Source organism: Pezoporus flaviventris, unplaced genomic scaffold, assembly GCF_033815535.1.
Source record: "Pezoporus flaviventris isolate CSIRO_AGI_PZ_B2104156 unplaced genomic scaffold, CSIRO_AGI_Pfla_v1 ptg000041l, whole genome shotgun sequence".
Lineage (NCBI taxonomy): Eukaryota > Metazoa > Chordata > Aves > Psittaciformes > Psittacidae > Pezoporus > Pezoporus flaviventris.
Window position 1 is genome coordinate 11,062,782 of NW_026892589.1, and position 25,888 is coordinate 11,088,669.

At 42.5% G+C, this 25,888-nt stretch overlaps 1 protein-coding gene across 3 annotated transcripts in view; it reads right to left on the bottom strand.

Moving 5' to 3' along the window:
• Nucleotides 1-25,888, bottom strand: part of LOC133275897 (transmembrane protein 132B-like) — a 233,867-nt gene that overhangs the window by 95,316 nt on the left and 112,663 nt on the right. The window lies entirely within an intron of this gene.

Sequence of the window (25,888 nt, forward strand, 5' to 3'; positions counted from 1 at the left end):
TTTGTGACTTCTGTTTCTGGTTTTAATTTTTCTTTCAAACTTCTTAAATTTGACCTGCTTCTGAGCTGTAAATATGCTTTTAAGAGAAAAAAAATCCATTCTTTTAGATGAAACCAGTCTTCTGCACTACAAACAGCATTCTTTCCAGGTAGCTCCCACAAACACACACACACATTTCTTGTCACTAAGTGCCTGACAGCATTTCAAATGTTGGACCACATTCCTTTCTCTAATAAAATGGCACAAGCTTGCCACAGTTGATTTTATATAACTTATCTTTGTAAGTTATATAAAAGAAACCCACCTAAAGCAAAGCAATTTGGCCACCATATATTTAAATTAAATGCCCAGTGGAGTTTAGTAGTTGGAAACCAAAAGATTTACTGAAGGCAGTTAATGGTCAGGTAGCCTGAGTGGGAAGGTTTAATTGAGACTTATTAGAAGTGGAGATGCAGGAAATAGAGGCCTGCAGATAATTTAGAAACACAGAACAGAGTGAAGCAAACTGGCAGTCAAAGACCAAGGCAAGGCACACAGCCAGCTTTTCCCCGTCTCTCATCAGGGTGTGCCGAGGTCTAGAACAGCTGGAAAGATAAATCAATGCCTAAGCAGTGAGAATTGCACCAACTCCCAGCCGAGTCCCAAGTGCTGCCTGGCTGCTCTAAATCAACATGATGGAGATGGCTGGCATGCTGTAGGCCAGAGAAACGGATTTAGTGGGCTTCACCACCTCCTTCAACACTCACTCTCACACCAGTTTGACACTGCACGGTGCCTTCCCCCCTTACCTTGGTTTCTCAAGAGATTTTGGCCTGCATGAATATAAATAGCTTTAAATATACACAATAATTCTGTCTCTTTAAAAAGCCCTTCTGCTACTTTGTCACTCTTTGCTGAGAAAACTCATGCCAGGTCCCCTTGCAACATGAGCATCCCTGCCCATGGTTAACGGAGTTTGAACTATGTGACCTTAGGTTCCAACCCTAAACATTCTATGTTTCCATGACAGCAAAGGGCAGGGATGAGCACAGAGCACCAGCCCAAGCTATGTGCCCAGGGGAGAACTCTACCCACAGAAGTTGCAGCAGGAAATCCTTGCCCTCTGTCAGGAAAACCAGAAGGCTATGCCTTTAGGAAAGAACAGATTTACAGGTAAGCTGAGGTACAAACAGCATAACCACCCTATGACAGCACTACCCTCCATGATTCCTCCTCCTCCTCCATCCCCGTTACAGGACCAAGCTACTTTTTCTTGCATCTGCCACCACTTGCTTCTGGCTTCAAATGAAAACCACATTTGAGGCCCCTCCCAGCAAAGCACAGGGACAGAGCTGGGCTCTTTACAGATTCAGCTCCAGCACCCCCGAGTGCCAGGGATATAAATATATGGTATTTCAGAGGCACAGGACATAAATCCTGGCTTGGTTTAGAAGCCTGTGGGCAGTAAAGTGCTCTGCCCATTAAAACATAAATTATCATCTGAGCATGGCTGATGAGAGGCTGGGACTAATAGGAAATGGTACTAAATCAGAATTATAGGAATGCTCTTTCCAGCCTGACGGTGGGAATTTACTCTCCTCCCAGCGTGCCTCAAGATGGCAGATGAAAATTAAGGCTAGTTTGTGTGGGAGGCCAGACGTAAATTGCTACCCTCCCTAAATACACCCTTATCAATAAAGCATCATCTTAATCACATCAACCCTGCCTGTAGAACACTTGTCATCCCCGAACTTCCAAGTCTTTATGAAAAGAAGAAATTTAATCTCACCATCATCCTCTGAATCGGGCAGCAGCAGCATTAACTGTAATACTACATCCGCCAGGAAGTGGAGCCTGGCACTCATTACCAGAGCTGGGCTTTCAAACATCCCTCACCATGGTGGCTATGAATTTCCTTTGAAAAATGTGAACCTGTAACACAACCTTGCTGAGTCCCCTTGGAAAACTGGCCCTGTGGAGCACACAGAAACCCCTGTGCAACTCAGAGATTCAGTCCCTGCACAGACAACTGCTTCTCTACCGTGTGAGGGTGCAGATCCTTTTATCTTCCACCATTAGGTCCATCTGGAGAAGATCACAGTGAGGCACGAGCAGCAGCTCTGCACCATCACAAGGTTCATCACTGTGAAGCACAGTGGTTCAGTACACAAAGCAACCATCCTGAAGACAGGAAGACTATCACCCTGCCTCGTTGCTTTATCTCTTCTCAAAGCTGAGAACTGAAATCAAGGTCTACAGCCTCCCTATCAGCAGGTTTCAGTGAAAAAGTTTAATGTAAAGCAGAATTTTACAGCTGTTTTTCTAGCAAGGTTTGTAAAGTTGACAGAACTTAAACTAATAGCACAAATACCACTGCAGTAAGTGGAGGGGACTTCTCCACAAACATCCGCTTGAGTTCCTGGCTTTACCTCACTGAGGACAGGCACTACTAAGTCAGCCTGTGAGATTTTTCTCACTGTTTATACATCAATTACCTTGTATCAGTTTAGCAAGCATGGCTTCAGTTCCTATCATGCCAGCCCTTTATCGGGGAAGGCCTGTCACCCTGATTGTAAAGACAGAAAATCAAGACAAAATGCAATAATTTAGTAGTATTTTAGACAGCATTTAAGTCCACAACAGATCCAGGAATTTAATCCAGATCATTTCAACTTTTCCCTACAGTTTTAATCCAGACCAATTTTTATATCGTCTTCTGGGAATTAGAAAAAAGTAATCAAGACAAGTTTGAAGAGCCTGAAGAGATCAAATCTGAGCTTATTTATGATCTACAGATAAATCAATTCGCTCAGGTAAAGGTTCTGTTTGCCAGTAATATTTTCTTTGAGTCCTAAATTTACCCTTTTCTCCAGATGTTTGTTTCCTAAGCAATACTAACTCGCATCTCTTATTTATGGGCCATCTATGCTATTCTTTGCTCTCCATTCCACACAGGGCTAAACGATGCTGTTGAGATACAGCTCCTGCAGAACGGCTGTTCACTAGCTCATGTCTACAAAGCGTTTTGAGTGTCACAAAGAAAGATTGCACTCCACTTCCATTTCCATAGCCCGTAACGCGCACGTCTGGATGTGTGTCTCTGGGCATTTCAGAGAAAACGGGAATCTTGACACTGATGCATGTATCTGAAAAGATGATTGAAAGGTAAAATGAATGAAATGCCAATGTTCAGGAATAGACAATAGCTGGTGGGCTCACAGCACCCATAGCTGCTTTAAACGACTGTGGGAGAAATCCTTTTAACTCTAGGTTTGGCTTCTTGCACTACTTGCAGCACATAACTAAGGCTACTTAAACACTGTTGGAGACCTATGCAGAGCAGAACAGCCACAAGCTAACGCAGATTACAACGGCTTCTTGTTTCCCTCCCAACACAGACTTGTCCTATTGCTCATTATAAGTGGAAAATCAGTCCTGTCTGAAATGGCAGACCTCTGCGACATCAGACAATTGGACTGTGCTTCCATGCCATCTGAACTAAACAGGACTGGAATTGTTACACAAGTCCCAGGGTGCCCACTGATGAGAGATGTGGGTTGTATTTATTGTAGAAGACACTTGCATACTCTGGGGAAAAGTTATTTGCTGGCCTTAAATCATCCGTGCAGGAACAACTACAGAAAGCCTGCAAATGTATCAAGAAGGGATTTAGGACTGAACTGAATACGCCAAAAGAACAGGAGTGAAGACAGGTTTAAGAGCCGGGGTGAAGAAAGCACCATATTTTAGAATGGAAGAGCAATTTTGCCTCCAGTGCTCCTATGGGCACTGCACAAAGATACTTCCCACTTTCAGAGCAGACCAAAGGATCACAGTCTCAGAGGTGATGGGGATGCTGGATACTTGGGGTGGGATTTTCGGAGATCCTAACAGCTACTAAAGCACTGAGTTCAAGTTTAAGCTAGTAAAAGGTTCCTCCTTTTTAACCATGCTTTTTACGTAGCGTCTGGGACACAAGCTGGACCTGCATCTCAGGGTGTATCCTGAAAACGATGCCAGCTCAGGGAGAACCAAAAGCAGCACAGTTCTCCTGCCTCTGTACCCATTGGAGGATGTGAGGAGCAGACCCTGAACATTCTCAAATGGGACAACCATGAGAGCCGTTCAAGGGACTATTCATTGCAGTGGCCAAACCAAAACTACCATCCTGTTGGCTTCATAATGCCCCAAAACAGTAACATTTTGAAACAGAAAGCCTTCATGTAATTTACTCCATCTCTCATTACACTGCTCTCCCCAGAGCTTCAAAAGTTCCTCCACTGGCTGTCATTCAGTGTGACAGAGCCAGCCCCAGTGCCCAAGCTGAGGATGGCTGTACCTGACACAAGGTCTCATTGTGCTGCACAGTTCTATTTGCCTACTGCACTATGCAAGCCATACCGGTCACACCAAAACAATGGTAAATGTTACTGAATTCCAAACAGTACAAAGTAGGTCCAGCCCAGATATCATTTCCTTGTCATTAATTCACTCTGAACACTTCATAAACTTTTATTGTAAAGAATGCCTTTGGAATTGAAGGAAACTCTGAAATTCAGCAATATCCAATGATCATGCTCAGTGTGTACTCTGCGTGAGAGAGAAACTGTTGTGTCTATTTGCTGTTGTGAAGCACTAACCCATATGTTCCTCACATTAGGAAGATATTTAATGTATGCCCTTGGCAAGTAACAGACTACGGAGCACTTGAAACAAACAGAACCATCACCCAAAGATGAGACATATTTCTCTTAAAATTAAAAGGGCTTTCTTAAAAATAAGTATTGTTTTTAAAGAAAAAACAACCAAGAAGCAGCTATTTACAGTAAATTAAAAAGATATCACTCAAATCTCACTTATGGTAATATAAAACTATTCCTGAACTTTAATTATTATGACGAACCGGTCTCCTGTGGCTTGTTCATTTCACGCAGCTAAAAAAAAAAGTATGTTAACAGTCTTCTAATTATATCAGTTTTCTGTGTGAAAAAAATACCCTGGCTCCCATTTATTACTCTATCTAGGGAAGCTATGGATCATTTTGCTATTCACTTAATGCTTTTCATTTACATATCAGAAATACTAATAAGTGTGGTGTTATTAGATCATATTCTCTCTCCCTTCCAACCCAAGAAAACGGTCCGTTTAGCTGCCACAATTAAATTAATTTATTTTCCTATGGCGTGGTTTTTGATAAGGGCTTTTATCAGAAGTTTGACTGTATTAAAGCTTAATAGGACAGCTCTTATTAAAATAAAATGCCAAAAGAAAATATGTTTCATTAAAAGCCAACAATGGCTTTACCCCCCACCCCAACCCCATTCTGTCTTCATTAGCATATTTAATAGAGGAGGTAATTGTGCCTTTCACTTGAACAAGAGCCACAATCTGAAGGTCTGGATGCGTTTAAAATTCAATAGATTACTTCAGACTCATACCACAAACGGCACTGCTGCACCTAGAGATGGCCAAAGCAGAAATGGCAAAGCAGATACATTTGGCACACTGTGCACTTGTTTGACATTGATTTTCCATGGTGCTCACAGCACAGTTCCCAAGAAATTCCTTCATTTCTAGCGCACTTACAATATATACCAAGGATATCAATTAGAAAACATCCTTTAGTCCCCTGTAGTCCACTCTTAGAAGACAAGGAAGTTATCTGTTTGAAAAGGAATGGACCCACAGTCTAGAAAATCAACCTCTAAACACATTTTATTGGGAGAGCTAGTTCGTGCTCCCAGGAGAAACAATCTCTGGTGATCTTTGGGATTATTACTAGTTAGGTCTTCAAACAGAAAAGGAAAATATAAATAATTTTAAAAAAAAGACAAAGAATCTACCTGAAAAAAATTAACTTTCAGAATAAGAGAGATGTTTGAGAGACGGACTAAGGTTTTCTTGCCATTTCCTCTGATTACAGTTCCCACTTCTGCTTCATCCAGGTAGGATGCAGCATCCCCTAACATGCCTGGCTGTTCAGTGGCTCTGTGCCTTTGCAGCTTTCCTCCCAGTAAGGAGGGACTGGAAACTAACCTCAGAGGTCCATGACACTTGACAAAGAGAACTAAAATACACTCTGATTTTGGCTTGATGCTGGATTGGAAAGGAAAAGGAGCTTAACAAAGATCTTGGGGTTGATTCTGTGCCATAAAGAGATCTTTTCACACTGCCAAAATAGTGGAGAAGAATCTCAGTGTGGGTGAAATTTGGGCCTTTCACAGATAAGCATAAACTGCTTAAGAATCTGGCAGTACACCCTCCTGGTAGGTAACAGACAGGCTGAGGAAATAAAATGTGCAGTGATCAATGTTGTGTACACATCCCATCCATCATTGCTTGAACGGACCGAGAGAGTGATTTTATCCTAATAATACAATGTCAGTTAGGATCATTCTTTTGTTCTTCTGGCACTTGCTCCATTCTTCCTGTTAAGAAGTTTATAAAGTTGAAACTTTTACCTAACCAGCCGCATTGCTCTCTCATACCCTCTTTAAACAGGTTTCTGCTCACAGTTGAGCAGACATTAGCTGCTGTAACAAAGCAGCAGCCCATATGCAAAGTTTGCCTGTTTGCACTACAGTGTCCTGTGCTTCAACTCAAAGCCAAAATGCCCATATGGCCACTGGAAAAAAAGAAGGGGAGGAAAAGACAAAATGCTGAGCTGGAAGGAAAGAGGGATTGTCAATACAGGAAGTGGATTAACATCTCAGCAGTGTAAATGTGAAGTCATTCTGCTGTACAATACAGCAGCTAGGAACTGATCAGAGACAGCACAACTACTTCTAACTCCTTCTTCTTCCCTTCCCCTCTCTTGGCCCAACCTCCTACAAAAAGGGACCTCTAAGACCTGTTGGGATCAGAGTGCATGTTCCAGATCTGAGCAGCCCACATACATCTAATAAAGGCAAAATGGCACATTGAGTTCATGGCACTATTTATGTAAGGCAAAATTTTTCATCAGGCTGTTATCAAGAAGTACGCTTGATAAGCTGCTCCTATATTACACACAGAGGAGCTAAATAGAGAGGGCTGTCTTTAGCGCCAAGACCAGTTTTGGGGGGGAATCTGAGTTTAAAGCCAGACCAGAGCCAGGTCTGAGTTTTTATTCTAACAGTTGGTAAGCTCTTAAAATTCTAGCCCACAATAATTCGAAAACCCAAAACATCTTTCAAAATACAAATAGTCCCCAGATCTCTGGGTATTTCTGCTTTTTTAAGGCTGGCCAGAAATAGCACCTTTTTAACATGCAGTCCTCTGAGAGTCCCAGCCTCAGGGATACTTAAAGCAGGACTGGAAATTATTGTGCTGGTTTCAGACCTGCATTTGGGCAGGAGAATAGGAGCAGCAGCAGCACACAAATGACTGCACAGAGGAAGCAATCTGCCAGCCCCTGTGGAGAGTACCCAGAGCATATGTTCAGTGCAGCATGCAAACATCTTTGATTGTACCAGGCAGATCAACAATGCTCTGGCTACACGTCTTTAACAGTGGGAAGCAGGTGATTGTGGCATGAAGCTTTTCTAAACTCTGCTGCTGCTGTCCGAATTGATTATATTTATAAATTTTATGGATCATCACTTCTGCAACCCTGACTGTACAGTGTGCTGGTCACAGGAATGGGAAATGCATGGGGCATACAGCGGGGTCCTGGTGATAAACAGGCTGGTTTCACTGCTTCAGCTGCAGCTTTCTTTAGGCTTGTCTGAACGCTGTTCGCCTTCACAGTCCTGCTGCTGCTTGTATTTGCTCCTGAGCTAGAGTGGATTCAGATGTCCTTCCTGCCTGCACAAGGTTTCCTTGTACACAACCCTTGGCATTTCTACAGGCAAACCTGACAAATAGCAGCACCCAGCATACTGTTGGGCCCTTGTTGTCTTACCTACATGGCTCCTAGCTTCAGTCCTGTGAAAACAGACTTGTGGGCCTGTAAAAATCCCTAATATCTGCTGTGCAGGGAACTGATTCTTTTACTATTAAGGCTATTAAAACAAAACCCAAACCAAACAATAAGCCAAGCCACCTACTTTTCCAAGGCCTAGAGGAACTTGGTTTAGGCTAAATGGTATATATGCATAATTAGTTGTATGACTGTGCCATTTCAAGTGCATTTTCAAATGAAAACTAACTTCAAAACCTTTAACAATCAGCAGCTTCAGATAATTGAGGCAACAATGGAAATGATCTACACAATGTGATTACCCAAACCACAACTGAGCCAGGACATGGGGGATGTACAGCCACATTTCTGAGAAGAAAATGCCCACTTCCCTTGTATGGCTGTGTTACAACAAAAATTAGCACTAAACCAGTCTTTCATTTCTTTTTCTTCCTCAGAGGTGAGAGGAAACACCAGAGCTTTTCCTAATGTACACAGCATTCCCCTTTTTTTACTACTCATTTCATTGATTTTCTGAATCTTGGCAAGATGCTAACCCTAGTCTGTATAACCACAGGCTACAGTACTGCAACTGTCAGGCATTAATACATCTGTTTGAGTCACTCATCCACCCCAAAATTGACAGTTTGAAGAATTACCAGCTCCCAATACATGAAACTTCACTAAGCCTGGACAGCTGTATCAGTGAACAACCTAGATTTCCATGTTAATATGACCTTGCTCAACACAAAGTGCTTTGGGTATTTTATGAGCATGTCTGTGAAAAGCATTTGATCTCTTTAGAGGTATAAAGCAGGGAAAGGAAAGCCCATTTTGCCTAACTGAATTTACCATGCATAGCTGAGATGCATAGCTTAGATCAGCATCCGTAGCTAAAATGAAATGAACAGCCTGTCAGGTGTGAATTGCAGGCAGTAACCATAATCCCCTTCTCTCTTCCAGCTGCTCCTCCAGTCCAGCTCACTGCAAGCACCTATGAGAAAGGCAAATAAACTGTTCCTCTGAGAGCAACTGAAAAGCCTACCAAAAAATTAAACACTCTTTGTAATAAGTGCTCACTCCTCCTACCCCAGGCCCTTCATCTCCCACTTGATCAAGAAACACAGATGTCTGTAACTGCCAGGTTCTGCCCAACTGGTAACCACTCCTGACATGCAGCCTCCTGCTCTGTTCACACTGCTCCTGCTACAGATTGTCATAGCTTCAAAGTTTGAGGGTATGAAACAGAATGGGATACAACTACATAAAATGAGGAAGGGCACCAAAATGATGAATAAAAACCAGATTCCTTCCTCTCATAACAAAGGAAGCTGTGGGACATGTAACTGAACTTAAAAGCAGCATTATTTTAGAAGTACTTTAATTTATACTTAATTCAATTTTAATTTATTGCAGAGTTTATTTGAGGAACTGGCTGGCCCAAGATACACTTAGGTCTGGAGTTGTAAAGATTCTACTCTCATTTCCACAAAATAATTTGCTGAGCCTTCCTTTTCAAGCTCTAACCATGGCTTTGATCATGGCCAGTAATAAGAGAGCCCCCAGCTCAAACCAGCTGGGTAAGAACAATCTCCTGTACAGTACAGACCGCTAAAATGCAGAACAGCTTCCCAGGCAAAGATTATGTCGAACTATTGACCAAGGCAGCAACAACGCAGGGAGGCTCTGGGCTCATCAGAAGTGTTTGATAATAATGAAAAGAAAAGGTGGGATGAAGAGGAAAAATAAATAAAACCAAACCAACCCTCTCCTTCCTCAAAAATACATAGTACTGGACGGCAAACTGATGCAGGTTAATCTAGAAGAGACTCATCAGAGCAGAGAATAAGGGACAAGCAGAGCTTTCAGTATCAGAAGTAAGGCCTGAAGGTGAAACCTAGGAGCTGTAAATTATTGCAGGAAGGGAGGAAAGACCACAAATGCCTTCAACAGTCACATGGTGACAGCAACGCGAATGGCTGTATGGCATCTTCCACCATCGAGGACAGAGCTGTCGTTATCTGAAATGAGACATCCTTGGACTGTCAGGAGGATACTAGTACCTAAAGAAGTGTCTGCAGCCTTGTAATTGTGGGGAAAGATCATCCTAGAGCAGACAGACGATGAGGTAGAGAAAAGGCTAGAAAAGAGGAGGGATTAGTAACAACAGAGGAAGGATCTATTTTCTGGGACACTACGGAGCAACGGCTAACTCTGTTCTTGCTTGGTTGAGGGAGCTGGGCCATTGGATTTCAATGAAAATAAAACTGGGCCTTAACATTGTAATGAACTATTTATTAATTAGTATGCCCTAAATGTTCAGAAAAAGCTATTACTTAACGTGCATTATTCTCCTCTCCAATCTTCTTTAGATGAAAGGAGTTGATTGGATTGATGATAGGATTGAGAAATGCAGACTTGCCATCTGAAGATGCCCAGTTGCATCTTTTTTTGCTTGAATTTCATCAAAAGCTAGCACAAATGGGATGTCAATGACACAAGCGCAGAGCCAAACGCATCTGGCTTTACTGAGCATAATTGTAATATCAAGTGCCTTGTTGGGTTGTGTCTTTTGGAAACAAAAACAATCCATTGTGATACTCTGGAAGGGTTCCTTCTCATCTGCATGGAACTCATTTTAAAAGGATGATTTAAAACAAAAGGAACATTATCCAATATTAGAAGTAACCGATAGCAAGGCTCATTAATGCCATGCACTGAAGCTACAGTCTCTGCAATTCTATTGCATAGCTAAACTACTGTAATTAAACCATAGTTCCTCTGTGTTATTTAGCAAAGTAAATAATTACACCGTGCCCTGAGGTTTATTGTTAATTTGTGCTATCATTTGGAAACCTCCATTTTATGGGACCATATCCCTGTAGTGCTGCACTGTTACTGTACTGCACGTCAAAGTGACTCACTGACATTTTATTCCGTTGTGTTCCACATCCTGAATACAAGTCATTACACCGCCTTGTGTACACGTGTGTTTGTGTCCAAGGCAGCCACCAGAGCTTCAGACCTTACAGGCAGCTCTTAAATAATCAGTGTGGCTTTATTTCCCAAGGTGGAAAGCTAGTGTTTCCCTATGTCCCTAAAGGGGTCTGGATTCATTCTCTTCCTGCAATTTGACTTTCTTTTGTTCTGAAACATACATTGTAGCACAGCAGGGCTAGAGTCACTTCCAGCATCACTCCGTCCATAAACACAGCTCTTCCTGCACTCTTGTTATGAACAGAGCCTCTGCCCTCGAGCTCCTAGACTGCACGACTGCATCTGAGAACAGCAATTCACCTCGTTGGAGAATAGCCATTTTTCTACAACCTGCTTACAGCCGCCCAGCTGATTTATCTAAAGGCAGGAAAACAGAGCAACAGGTAATAATGATAGTAATTAAAAAAAATAAAGAAATATATCATTCAACATCCTATTTCCCTGAAGATTGTAGGTCATGCTGAGAGGCACATATCTGTTCTGGCAGCACCAGAACAAAAGCAGATTACAGCTACATCCCAGCCCAGAAGCTGTAACAGGGCTTGAGCTGCACAAAGTGATAACTGGTCCATTTGTAATGGCACACTTGGACAAATGCCCAAAATCCCTATGCAGTCTGTAAGGCTGGAAAGGGAAAAATAAAAGCAAAGTGCCCAAATAATCTCAGTATTCAAGCCAAAAAAAATTGTATTCACTGATATCCCAAAAGATGAGACCATCAATCCCCACAAATGAGCAGCAAAGTTGATATGGATGTCGACTTCAGTCTTCCCAGTCTGGGAATTCAGCTTTCTGCTCCTAAGGAGGAAGACCTGGTTTCTCTTGTTTCCATGCTCCTCCCAGTGGCAGAAAGGAAAGGCCTGTCTGCTGGCAGCAAAGTGGAGAGGTTTTTTCCTTTGGCCATTCCCACAGTCCTTTTTAGCTAATAGCCAGAAAAGACTCATCATGAAGGTCTACTTATACAGGATGAATCAGGAAAAAACTCTCTAACATGACCATGAGTGTAATATTCCATTGCCTCTGAAAGCCTGTGACTGTGTGTCAAATATAGTAAAGGTGATGAAATAGAGGCATCGAAGATAGAGAAAACAGACTCGGGAAAGAAAAAAAATCTTTCCATAAGTTATTGTTTTTCTCTGAGAGACTCCTCGTATTTGCTACAGAAATACCAGCACACAATGTACTGTTTGGGCCCTTGTCTTACCTACAAGGCTCCTAGACTCAGTTCTCTGAAAACAAACTTATGGACCTGTAAATATCCCTCATGTTTATTGCTGTGCAGAGAATTGATTTTTTAATATTAAGGATATTAAAACAAAACCCAACCAACCAAACTAAAAAATAGAAATACCCAAACCCAACCCATCTATTTTTCCAAGGCCTAGAGAAACTGGTTTCAGTCCCAGTGGTGCACGTGTGACTAGTTCTGGTTGACACAAAACCTCACTTTTTTCAGTGAACAAATGAATTTCTGTCCAGTTCCACAAATAACTACTGAGAATTCAGAATGGGTGAGGCTGTTTCAAAATGAAAGGAACAACCCCAAAAAAGCAAGATAGTGAGATTGGAGAACTTTGCTCTTCTGTATAGCTCCCAGTATTCCACAGCAGTTCAAGTGCCTGCCATGCCCTTTCCATGACAAACTTCACAACCTCAGCAGCAAGAACATAAAGAAGTTGATTTGTGCCATTCACTTGCATTTTGAAATTAAAATCAACTTCATAACCTTTAACAATCAATAGCTTCAGATAATTGAGACACCAATGGAAACGTTCTACACAATGTGATTACCCAAACCACAACTAGGCAGGGACATATGAGACTCCTCGTATTTACTAGCATTTAAATCTGTGAATTGTATCTGCCTGCCCAGGACAAGAGATTACATTTCACTCCCTCATGACAGAAACTCATAGGAAAATATCTTTAAAGTTGGGTGTTTATAAATACATATACACATAATGAAACACTGTATTTAAAACTCTGCATTCAGTCCAGTAGGGTTTGGAACTGTGATGCTGGGCCAGAAGCTCAGCCAGCGGTAAAATGTTCTCTCGATTAGCTCAATACGACAACCAAAATGAACACACATCAACATCACTCCCCCGGCTTCAGCTAAACTACACGGATTTGCATCTGCTGCATTTCTGGCCTGATGTACTCTGCATTATCCTGCTTCCTAAGGCAATGCGATGACAGCCAGGTTATCGCTGCGTTTCCTATCTGTTACTGAAGAGCAGCTGCTTTTCAACACAGCGAGGAGCATCCTTCTCTGATGAATAAAAGGACCACATCACTGGCCCTGTACGGTACTGTGGTGAAACCGAGATTATTTATGAGCACCTATACGTGCTCAAATACAAACAATCTACATACTATAAATGAGAGACCCAACCTATAGGTACAACTCAGCCTCTACAGTCTTCATGCTAAATCGCTACCAACAGCATTCCGAGTACTATAAAGAACACAGTAAAAGTCATTAAATACTCTCTGCAGATCAGGGAAGGAAACATGGATCAGAATTTGTAAAGGATTTGGGGATCCTTCAAAATAAAAGTCACTAAACTGCAAGATATTTCTATGTCAATAGTATGGTGTGCCACCATTTGTCTTAGGAAATACATTTTGAAGTTGACATTCCAACCTAAGAGCAGAAGGATTTATTTATTTTTTGGCTAAGGAAACTATTTTCACCTAAAAATTCAAGTCTTAGGTAAGCAGAAATAGACTTTCTGCACAAGCAACACTGAAAACATAAAGACATCACATAAAATCTAGCTTTCTACAGCTGTTATAAATCTTAGTCCCTGCAGCTAAGCAAAGCTAATTACCAACATACCTGAGACTTGGCATTACTGATTAAACTTTGAGCTCAGTGCTTCCTAAACACCCAACTTACACCTTTAAAGGCACTGTAATGGCTCTTAATGTCTCTACTGAAGCTGACAAATGCTGACACTGTCCAAGCAATCCAAAGTTCACCACTCATCACCTTTCCAGCACTGCTGTCAGATCTCTCTATTCTCTAACGAGGGACAAATAACAGAATATGAGATGGCAGAAGACCACATATAAGCTATTATTTGGTTTATAGTGATAGGTTGTTACAGTCTTTCTTTCAAAGTTAGCCTTTAATTTAATGAATCACCTTTCTCCATACCCGATTCTCAGTGCACCACACCATGTTTGCCATGGTGCCTCAGCCTCACTTTCTTTTCTTTTCCTGTTGGCATTTAATTTACTGAAACAAAATGATTACTGCTATATCTCGCAGTCAGATAGTGATGGTTAAATGCCTACCACCATATTCTTTTTAAGCAGCCATTTATTCAGCCTCAGTGATTTGTTACATGTGTAATCCAACTTCACTGTGTGCTGTGATTTGGAAAGTAAAATATTCTCACTGCTAACATTGCTCAGGACATTCTAAATCGACTCGGAGATTTCCTAATACACAAAAAAGGACAAAGTAGAGTTGGAGGTTACCTACTGAATCATCTAGGCCATTTGCTAGCCACCACAGGCTACCATGCTATATTATCTCATTTGTTAGCTCTGTTGTATCTGCAGTTGGCCGACTCTTCCTCAGGGAGCAGTAAGTGTTGCAGAGCCTCACCACCAACAGGTACAACAACTGCTACTGGACTGAAGTGGCTACATCTCTGTTGCCAAAATATAGCACAACCCCCTCTCCTCCCAAATGGCTTTACAACATAGAAGTGCTTGTGAATCCTAAACGCTCATTTCAAACTGTGAGTTAATTCATCCACTCTGAGATGCAGAAAGAACACCTCCCACAAGATAAATTTCCAACAAATGCCAGCCCCAGGTATCTCCCACCTCAGGCAAGACCAAAGGCTATTGGAGAACTTGTGTGCAGGCTGTTGGTACCGCATAAAACAAACAACACCTTGGATTTTGTTCACAGGAAGTCTCATAAATGCTGAGCCATGATGCTCATGGCAATTAACTGTAGCAGGGGTTAAGTGCTTTCTCCACACTTCATTTCCACTGAAGTCCTGGCCTGTAGCAAAGCACGATTCCAGACTTCTCCCACCAAAGGCTTAATCAAGAAATACAAGAAATGTGTGGAAGCATTCCCAGTGACTTTGCTGGGGTTTGGATTAGGACTCTCAGAAGAGGGACACACACAGAGTTTGGATAAACAGGCCACTTCATCTCGGCAATTCACATCAATACATCTTAGTCTTCAAAACCTGCAATACTCCTTTTCCTAACCTCTGGATGGATTCCCTCCTCTCTTTCTCTGGGTTTCCCTTGCCATTCTCTGTCTCTTTCAGGAGAGAAAAAAAAAAATGCTACAGAGTAGGCAAAACCAGTTGTCTGGGCAGCTCTGCTCCCAGCCTTGACATGAACTGGCTTTTTCATACGTGCTAATGCTACTCACTGCTGTTCCCCTGACACCTGAGTCTGCTCTGGCACCGCATTTCCACAAAGCACTGACTTCTCCAGACAAGTCTTCAGCTCCATTGTTCAAGTATGTAACACATCCTTTGCCTTATTGGTTCTTATAAATCAGATTATCTCAGTAATGCAGACATTTCACTTGTACTGTCAATTTCTGACTTCATTTAAGTTAGAGGAAGAAAGACAAGGAGTTGTATCAGGAAGGATTTGTCTTAAGCAGCTTTACAGACAGCAACCCCTCATCTTGATAATTTTTAATGGATAGTTGCTTTCTTTTTCTTCTTTTTCATTCCCTTCCTCCCATCAGTTTCTCTCTTTACCAAACCACAATTCAGCAGGCTGACTGGATCACAAAGTTTTGATAAGAAGAAACGCTCCTTCTCTTGCCTTTTTTGGTTGCTCTTATCAGCCTTGTCTTTAAGCAGTGCTATAAAACATTGTTGCTTAAAAAAGGGGGTAAAAAAGGCCTTGATAAATTGTAAACATGGTCCTTAGAGGTTTACTCCTTACCTCAGTCTGCAGAATTCAGCCCAACAACTCCTTTACAAGCAAGCTCTTTTCCTAAGGAGCTGAAATATGCATGACATCTCTGCTCTCTCCCCTTTTCTAATTTCACTTCAGCCCTGCGGAGGGAAGCTTCTTTGTTAGCAGCAGGAAGAGGTAAAGCAGCACAAGTTCACAAACCTTGCTACGTACAGGAAAGAGCAGCGTTCCCATGGGTGATGTGCATGACAACAGCAATAGGCCAGGGCATAAAACTCTCACTTCTACAACAAAAACTGAGTATTCTCTATCTCAGCCATAAAAAGAAAAAAAAAGAATCCTTAATATGAAGCTTGTTCCTGGAGGGCTGCAGAATAAGCTCCTTGCCTTTGACACCCTTCCTCTATATGCCAAGTGCTCAAATCCATTACCTTGACAACACTGTGCATCACTGTAATAGCATGAGTTGGAGCTGGGATTTCTGTGACCATAACAAAAGCAGATTCCCATCGATTGGTGGGAGCTCCCAGTTCAAAACTATAATTTCAGAAGGATTCTTGCTTTAAATCTTCTTGTCCTCTGCTTTGGGTCTTGCCAAATTGTACATATACCAAAACCTGCAGCTTGTTTTATGGTTTTGTTTTAATGGGTTTGTCTGTATTTCAAGACCCAGCAAACAAAACAACTCAAAAACCCTTTACAAAGGGTTTTGATCAAAGCTTCATCCTTTACATTCCCAGCTTCTGGCATTTGCAAGCTGGACCAAAGGCTCAGACCAACAAAGGAAGGAATGAAGAGGGGATAAACCAAAACTGTACATCAGTTTTTCTACCCGAGAACCTACAGCTCCACGCAGTTATCAGTCCAGAGGCAGGAATGACTGCTGACTAGCACAAGTTTGGCTGACAAGCCAAGAGAGTAAACAGGTTGCAATAATGACATAAAATAAGTGTTACCATCAGCACAAGCAGCAGTACATCTTCTTTCACAATATCCAGGAGAAAAGGGGTCAGGTTTATTGTGTTACAGTTTCCTTTCCTTGTCAACATCCCTCTTCCATTAGCTGTGCTGCATCTAGCTTAGCTTATGGGGGCACTACAGGGACACAACTTGCTATGCGCTTGTGGCAGAATAATGCTATACCAAAAAAAAAAACAACCAACATGTACAAAAGCTCATGAAATCCAGTAGTAACTGGGATTCTTGCCAATAATGTGAGCTATGCATTGCCATAGAGTGTATCCCTTAAGGCCTAGTTTACTGCTTTTCCCTGGTATCCATTCACAGGGTTGTGAATATCAACATTAGCATAAGGCAGTAAAACATGAAACTCCCATTTTATCAGCCCTCAGAGCCAACGCTAAGCAATGTGAGAGGTGACTTCTCTGCTTGGTCATAGTTTTAGGACATTATTAAAAGGTGCAAGCTTTACTGAGAATGAGTGAGACTGCATGTGTTACAGGAGAAAGACCTTGCAGGACCCACTGAAGCTGTGATGTGGAACATCTCTGTTTAGAGAGAGCACATGTTTGAGAGGAAGGAAAATAGACAGAAACTGTTTCATATAGCCAGGTAGAAAGATGATATCTGCCTTGGCAAGAAAGCAGGAGATCAAACAAAAAAATGGGGCATACACCTACTAAGCCAAAATCCATTATAAGATCAGAAATCCTTGCAGGAAACAGGGACAGCTCACCTTGCCACTTCAGCTCAGGGAGAAGAATGGAGGCTGCAGGAGGGAGCAGAACACGAGGCCAACGTGAGCCTGCAGCACTCCACAGGCAGCAGGGAGGACATCACGTTGCCCTTGAATGGAGCCTCACAGACAAACCCCAGCAGGAAGGACTGGTATCGACGGCTGAATTTGTGAAGGGGTGGAAGACCATGGAGGACCCCTCCTCAGGTCTCTCAGGAAATCCCAAGTATTTCACAGCCCTGAGCCTCCCATCTGTTCTTGAGAATGGAATGGAGGATCTAATTAAGGGGAGATTAACATGATAGGCTTGAGGCAGCAAAATCTCTGCTGGAGAAAACTCAGTTACCTGCTGAAGTTCTTTGAACAAGTTAATACAGTAGTAGAGATGGTGAAAGGGAACATCATTTTCTGCAAGTTTTCAATAGCTTTCCATGTAATAGAGCAAAGGCCCTATCCTGTCCTTAGGAGATGCAATGCTATAGTTCAGATTAAAAAACAGAGAAGAAAGGTGAATCCAAAGCAAGATGCAAATGGGTACAAACTGGAACACAAGAGGTTCTACTTAAACTTGAGAAGAAACTTCTTCTCGGTGAGGGTGACGGAACACTGGAACAGGCTGCCCAGGGAGGTTGTGGAGTCTCCTTCCCTGGAGACATTCAAAACCCGCCTGGACACATTCCTGTGTAACATTATCTAGGTGTTCCTGCTCCGGCAGGGGGATTGGACTAGATGATCTTTCGAGGTCCCTTCCAATCTCTAGCATACTGTGATACTGTGACTTTCAGACCAACATTCTAGACTACATGGTCATACACAAGTAACAATGCACCACTGTGGCCCGTTCAAAGAAAGGGCCCATTCCTGGCAGGTCGTCAGCATCCCACCCTGCATAGCACACATCCCAGGATATCAGTGACCAGGCTGTGCTGGACCAGCCTGCAGCTGCCAGAGAAGACTGAGGATGTTCTTCAGTCAAGAACCATGAGGTGACTAATTGGGATACAACTGAGGCTTATGAGACAAGTGCAAGGAACACTGCAAGGCAATGAACAGCCCTGACTAAAGAGTGACACAAGTAACACAAGTACCAGAAGATATGAACAGTAAGGGACTAGTGGAATTTTCTGCAAATTTCCACAAGAGTTAGGTACAAAGTATTTCTGAAAACCCAAGGAAGTTTATCTGCATTTTTAAGCAGAGGAAGAGAGCATCTATTTCACAGTGTTCTCCTGATTATTCCTCTTTCTATGCCTAATAAAGACTTCGAGTTCAGCTGAAGCTTTGTTGGGGAACTGAAGTCAACACTTGTAACTGGTGCATTAATCTCCCTCAACTACAGACATGTTCCAAGCTAGAGTTAAATCTATGGGTGCTGCTTTCTGCCTGAAGAACACTTACCATTCCCTTCAACCTCTCTCTGAGTGTTCCACTCCCTCTGATTCCTGTGTTCCTAAATCCCTTGTGAGACAGGCAGATGTTAATACTCCCATTTTATGATTAGAAACTGAGGCACAGAGGATCTAAGCAACTTGGCCAGAGTCACAAAGGAAGCATCTGGTTTAGCAGCAAGCTGAAGCCTAGCTCCCCAGCCCCAGGCGAGCAGCCAAACTCCTGGAACAGCTTCTGTGAGGAACAATTCCCATATGGAAACAAGCCACGAACACAAGGACAGCCTAATTACAATTAAAAAGGAATCTTCCTAGACCCAAATAGGGTAGCAGCACACAAGGGGTATAGTTAACCCCTTAGAGCAGGACCCCAAACTGAGCAGGCAGGGTTTTACCATCAGAAGGGTTCTGGAAAGCACCTGCTGCTCTGACCACCACTGCCACTACTACAGCATGGGCTGAGGCACAGCGGGAACCCAGGCCCTGGCTTCATTCCTCAAGATGTCACCCATAAGGCAGCCCATCTTTTCCCCGTCTCTCCTCCCAAAGTGCCTACTGGAGCCACCATACCAACACCATCAGAGAGCGCTCTGCCCCGTACAAGCAAGCTAATCCTACAGCCTCCTCTCCCCCAACCCCACACTGCCATTTTACAACAGATACACTTGTTCACTTGAGTTAATTCCCCTCTGTGCTTTCCTTTGGAAGGGAGGATTTCAAAACTTGATTTGTTTTAGTCACTAAGTACTCTCTGGTGTTCCCAGCAGATCCTTTAGCTGACAAGGTTTATACTTGTCGCCACTTTGTTGTGTTTTATGAATAGGGACCCAGAAAAACCCAAGACACCATTTAACATAGTACACATTAGTCTTTTACCCTGCACCGCTCAGCGCCTGGTATCGCTCTCTCTACCAGAGTGTAACACACAAAATGGTCCCTCTAGGCAATGTGCTCAGTCAGGAAGGATATTAACTCACCCCAGCAGAGCGTGTGACTGAAATGCTGACAATCCCTGTAGTTTAAGGCATGACTGATAAAACGTTTGTGCATATGAGAGAGATGCTGATCTGGTTCATACCATGGTGGATTCAAGTGAGATGCCCAGCATGTGTGAACAACTTGTACACCTCCTCTGCACTTTTTGGTGCTTCCTCCCAAATCCTGAGGCAAGACCCAGGCACAATATGCTGTTCCTGGGAGGCACTCCCACTGCAGGGAGCCTGTACAAGCAGGAACACTCAGGGCATCCTGCTTCCTGAATGCTTCACCTCTTCCCCTTGGGCTGCACCTCGTCCTCCTCACCTCAGTCCACTTCTGGTTAAAGCAACTGATGAGCAGCTAAAGGCTTGCTAAAATCTATTTCAGCTGTTTCCTCCTTGACAAAGGACACAACTGGGTAATCCTGAGCTGCTACCTGGAGCCAGAAGGCGTTTCACCAGCACAGAGACAGGGTGAAGGCCAAGTCCCTTCCAGTGTGAGTTGTCCCTTTCCACAGAGCAAAGCCTGCAGACAGCAAGATCAGCACTCACTGCACTGAAAGGGATAACCACAAAAAAGGAAGGTGCCACCCAGCAAAACATAAAAAGCTGATACCAGAGCATGATTACTGCTGCAGGCAATCCGAGGTGGTACAACACAAAGAAATACAAAGAGAGGAAACTGGAACAAAGGAAATACAGAGCTGTGGATGCACTGAGATTTGGAGCCAGTGTGCACCCAGCACAGCGCATGTCAATGAACCCACAGCAAATATGGAATAAAAACCTGTGTATCAGGGAATCACAAGACAGTTGTTACACCTCTCTCTACACTCACGCTTCCCCATGAGAATATTCACACCAGTGTAAATGCTGCACTTCAAGGCTCACAAAAGAATCAAGTGTAGTCCTCCTTTCCCAATGTCCTTAAGGAAAAGTTTGCTGCCTTTGAAACTGTGTATTTTGTTAATTCTGTTACATCGTGCTCTCTGCTGAGCTTTTGTTCAAAGAGAAAGGCAGGGTGTCTGACAAACTCAAGTACTTTTTGACCCTGTGATTCTCTGAGTGCCTTATGTTATACCTAAGAATCCAGACAAAACCACCCCTGCTGCTGTCTTGCACTGAGAAAATGAAGCTGGACGACAGCGTAACAGCTTGCTCGAATCCCCACTGAAATCAGAGCTTTTTCACTCACCTCCTTCGAAACAAAACCCCAACCTCCCACCAGTCTGCTGCTCAAAACTCTTTTAGGCTGGAATTCATCAAAGCAATCCATAACATTCAAGTGAATTTCATTTATGCTTAGGTCAAGTGAACAGCCCCTTAAAGTGCCCAGAATCTTACTTTACTTTCAATAAAATTAGTTTTCAAAGCATTTAATAAGGTGAAAGTAAGACCTTTCCAAGTACCTCTGCTTTGAAAAATTATGATGTATTACATTCATTAGCATCTGTCGCATTACGCTGTGGGACAGGGTTTACTATGAGTGACAGAATATGGCAAGTCAGTACCTGCAGGTGTGTGACAAACAAAATCAGTGTAATCATGAGGCTCAGAAAATTGCTTTTAATGTTATGTTTATATATATAATTCTGATAAATTACCTGGGCAGGATATAGCAGGATTTTGCTTTATACAACTGCCTGGAAATCTTAAAACTGCATGGATAAAGGTGGAACTTCACTCACATTCTACTTTATTACAGAACGTAAAGATGTGTCAAGTAGCAAAGTGACATTCCAAATACTGGTAATAAAATGACATCCGATTGTTTCAAGTCAATGGTGGGAAAAGGTTCCCTATACAATTAAGCACAGAGTTGAGCAGGTGACTGTATTCTCTTTCAGACAGGGACATTATCCACATCAAAAATTTTCCTCACCTAGGGCCTTAAACTTTGATGGAATGATTTGCAGGGTGCTTTGTGAGGAATTACCTGGTTGACCTCTGAAAGAGCTACAGAAATCATCCCAAGCTGCTCGCTGTAAGTGCGCAGTGACTGTTCTGAGACTCAAGAAGTTGATAACAGGATACAGGGCATTACGCTGCTCGGTCACTAGTTCAAATCTCACATAAACCAGTGATGGGCAGGAGTCATTGCCACAGGAACGCAGTTTGGCTCCTTCTGTGAAAGGAGCTATGAATCTTCCCCTCCTCAGCAGTGAGTCTTACCCATATCATAAACATCCCTACCACATTTAGAGTTACTGGCAGTTACAGGGACATTTCGGGCAATCTCTGGTCAGAGGATAGGCAGCTATTTGGTACCACTTCTGCTCTGTCTTCAGGGCTTCTAACCTGCCATGTGGGGCTGGGACCTTTAGCAAATGCTTTAAAATCATAGCATTTGTAACTAAAAATAAAATGCTATTTCATTTGGTGGCTGTGTAATAGCGATTTTATACAGTGCCATTAAAAGTAAAATCCAGATAGGAGGAACTGCTGACTGCTGCTAAACTGCAGGATTTTTAAGTTCTTTGAGGCAAGAATATGTCAATCTTTTATATATCTGCAAAATGCCACTAGTATCTATGGCACTCTATAAATCATGATGGAATGATACAAGCAAACAGGAGTTTATGGGATCTTACTCTCTGGCAGATTTTGCCCTATGGATAAGGTAGCTTACAAAGCAATAATGAAATATTATCAGTAAAATAAAGTTTTAGTGGCTTTTTATTCTTAACAGCATTTTCCTAGCACCATGTCAATAGAAGCGCAGCTTCATCTGGGACCAAAAAGTTCTGATTTGCATATGTTATCATGCAAAATGAGATTTGATTCTAGCCTTGCCTTCAGAAACACTGAGCCATGCATAAGATCAGATCACAGCATTAAAACAATTTATTGTACTGGAAGTCTCTTCTGTTAGTTTTGGCCAAGTTCCCAGTTCAAGTGATTAGTGAAACTGCAGAAATACTAATTAGCGGTGCATGGATCCTCTGCACTGACAGTGTTCGTGTTCACGGTATATTAACAAGTAACTGACCATGCTCATCTTACAGCCACTGCCTGCTCCACCACCAACTGCCAAGACAGGAAACCAAATGACCACTTACGGAAGACAGGTAACATGGAAGTCCTCCCTCCCAGGACATGCAGTCCAACTGTTCCTAATGCAAGTGCTCTGAGAGCAGCCATCCTCTGCATCCCCAACATGCAAAACTGTTGTTATCAGATCCTGCACATTCATGAGCTCATCCTAAGGATTCCTAAATTTCTAAATGCTCTTTCTTTGCTTTCTCATCTTCTGAATCTCATGAAATTTGCAAGATTTTCCATCAGTCACAACAAGCACAATCTTCCTTTTAGGTTTAAATTCAAGTCGGATCCTTCTTCAGAATCACTTGACTTCAAGAATCAGTGGCTCAGAATGTAAATATTTGAAAAGACATGATAAAAACTGCAAGACTTGTCAATATGTATCACCATCACTACTTAATAAAACTCCTCGTACGTAAGACACCAGCGTTGTTGTCCTAGTATTTTGCGGTAAATAAATAGAACTAGAGCTAAAATTAACCTCATTCATTTAATCCACAGCTTATGTACCACACAAGTCATCCCTCTAAGGCTGAAAACTTACACAGGCATTGAACTGGTTTCCCAAGCACCAGGTTCAGACCAGAGAATAATTCCTGACCGACCAGGGGTCTGGGCTTCTCAACAGCCTTCACTATACAAGATACCAGTCTGAATGCAAGTGTTCATCCAGAGACCCAATTAAAGCTGCATTTAAAAGAAAATTAAGACTCAGGTACAGGATGTACAAATGAGTGAATGTGAGCTGCCCCAGCCTTTTGGAGCACAGTCTGTCTCCAGTGTTACACACTATGCAGCATCAAAGCATAGTATTTGCAAACATTAACAACCAAATAAAGCTTTGAATGGCAAGAAGTCAGAAGTGATTAGCTACGAAGGGAAACAGGTCTGTCCTCAAGTCATCAGATGAAGAGTTGTCTCCTGGATTTTGTCAAACATCAGTTGCTGGCATATATTCAGGAGGTTCTCTCCTGATCTCTCAAACTTAGGCGGTACCACATACATTAAGGTCTCCCTGTAACATAAGACCTTCAGAAGGAACACCTTCCCCTTGCAAAAACTGCTCAGGAAATGTCAATCTAATTGGCAGCTCTAGAGAAAACATCCAAAAAGCTAATTTAAAGGTCTCTCCTGGACCGGGCTCTAACCCTGCCATATCCCAACTGCAACACACACTTCATATTCCAGAAGGCATCTCCCACATAATGGTTTAGCAACCTACACTGCTGCCAGGAATAGAAAAGTACATCAGACTTCAGCAATTAAGTTTTTCTGTGCTACATAAGGTGGAGAAGAACCACATAAGGAAAACAGCACAGAAAATGAACGGGATGGATTACAGGCATCAGCATTAACAGATAAAAGAATAGCTTCTTTCTTTCATTCAGTAATACATTTGGAAGAAGAAAGCTTTTGCTGACAAAGGAAACTGTAACAAGCAGGACTACACATCAACGTACAGTTAGCATTCATTTTGTCATAGAGAGTTCAGCATTCAACTTAGGCTTCACATTTTGCAGGAAGCTTCTGCCTAGGTCACAGACTTACCCTACAGTTCAGGGTCAGCATGAACCTTCACCTTTAATTTTATTTGGAATGAGGGGACAGATGGAGTTAAGGAAGTTCAGGCATACAAAAAAAGTTTTAGGTTTGTATTTAAGCATGAGGTATTAGTGTGAAAAAAGAGAATAAAGAATGAACGGGGGGTTATGTGTTACTTTGCTTTGTTAAAAAAATAGAAGGAGTCCCATGCACAGAATAAAAGGTACTAGAATCTAATCAATTGCTCACAGCAGGAACCCAGAAGTACCACTTATGGTATGCCGCAGATTGACATGCAATCATGGCTGGAACAGAATTACAGCTCACATCACCACATCAGTTCAGTTGATCTCTGCTGGAGCCTGTGGGGGGAAGGAAGACGTGGAGGGAAGACGTCCAGCAGACATCCCCTCATCAAAAAACTATAACTTAAGGACTAACCAATACCAACCCAAAAGCTTCACAAATTTACTGAATCACAAGAGGCAAAAGCATGAATTGTCCCACTGCAGATGATCAACTTCTTGTTCTATTCAACTGGTTGAAAGAAATCCTGCTCCTACCCATCCAGTTTTCCAGCTTCTCATGGTATTTACTGTTATTATATATTTCAGGGAAAAAAAAATGTATCAGAGAATTTGTTCTGTAAAACACACAAAGAAAGGAGCCCCACTGTGCTTCCAAACACTTGTGCAGAGAATAAAGGTACAAATGCTTCAGTATCTCTGCATCAATACAAATCAAAACCAAATCTTAGAAGTTTCAGCTTCTAATTTTTGACTTTGTTTTCCCTCCACCAGTCTTTTTACCTGACCTGGGGCAATAAACACATGTAAAACACGAGTGATTGGAAAACTTGAGCTAATTGTGGGTTCACCAACAGGAAGGGAGCCGCAGCCCTGCACCTGACCCGTGCTGCTCTGCCCTACCCCTGCAGAGTGACAGGGCAGATCCTGCAGCCATGCAAGAGTGACCGCATCTGCTCCAGCACGTGCCATGATGTGAACCACCTCGATCCTGCTGGAGTGAACGTCCTGGGAAACTGGGGGGGGAGTGCTGCTCACTGCAACCACAAAGAGTACCTTTTTATATTGTATGAGAGCCTTCTTCCCACAGGTTAGGGACTGATGTTACCCTGATGACTGCATCATTTCACAAAGCTTTGGACCCAGGCAATAGAAATGCTTTTGTGGGATGGAGAATATACTGTGATGAGGTCTTGAACTTCTCCTCCCCTGTCTCCTTGTAATGAATGAGAAAAATACACATTCTAGTGAGGAACAGAGCACTTGTACCTGGCTAAATCAGATGCTGGACTGGGGCAGTCAGGTCCTATTTCATGCAAGTAATTAAGCGGCAGGTTTGCAATGTTACTGAACCCCAAACAACTCTTGGTTTAACACCAAGATCGCTGCCACACTGCAGAGGAGCTGAGCACCCCATTTAAAAAATAAACAACTCATCTTTCTGAAAA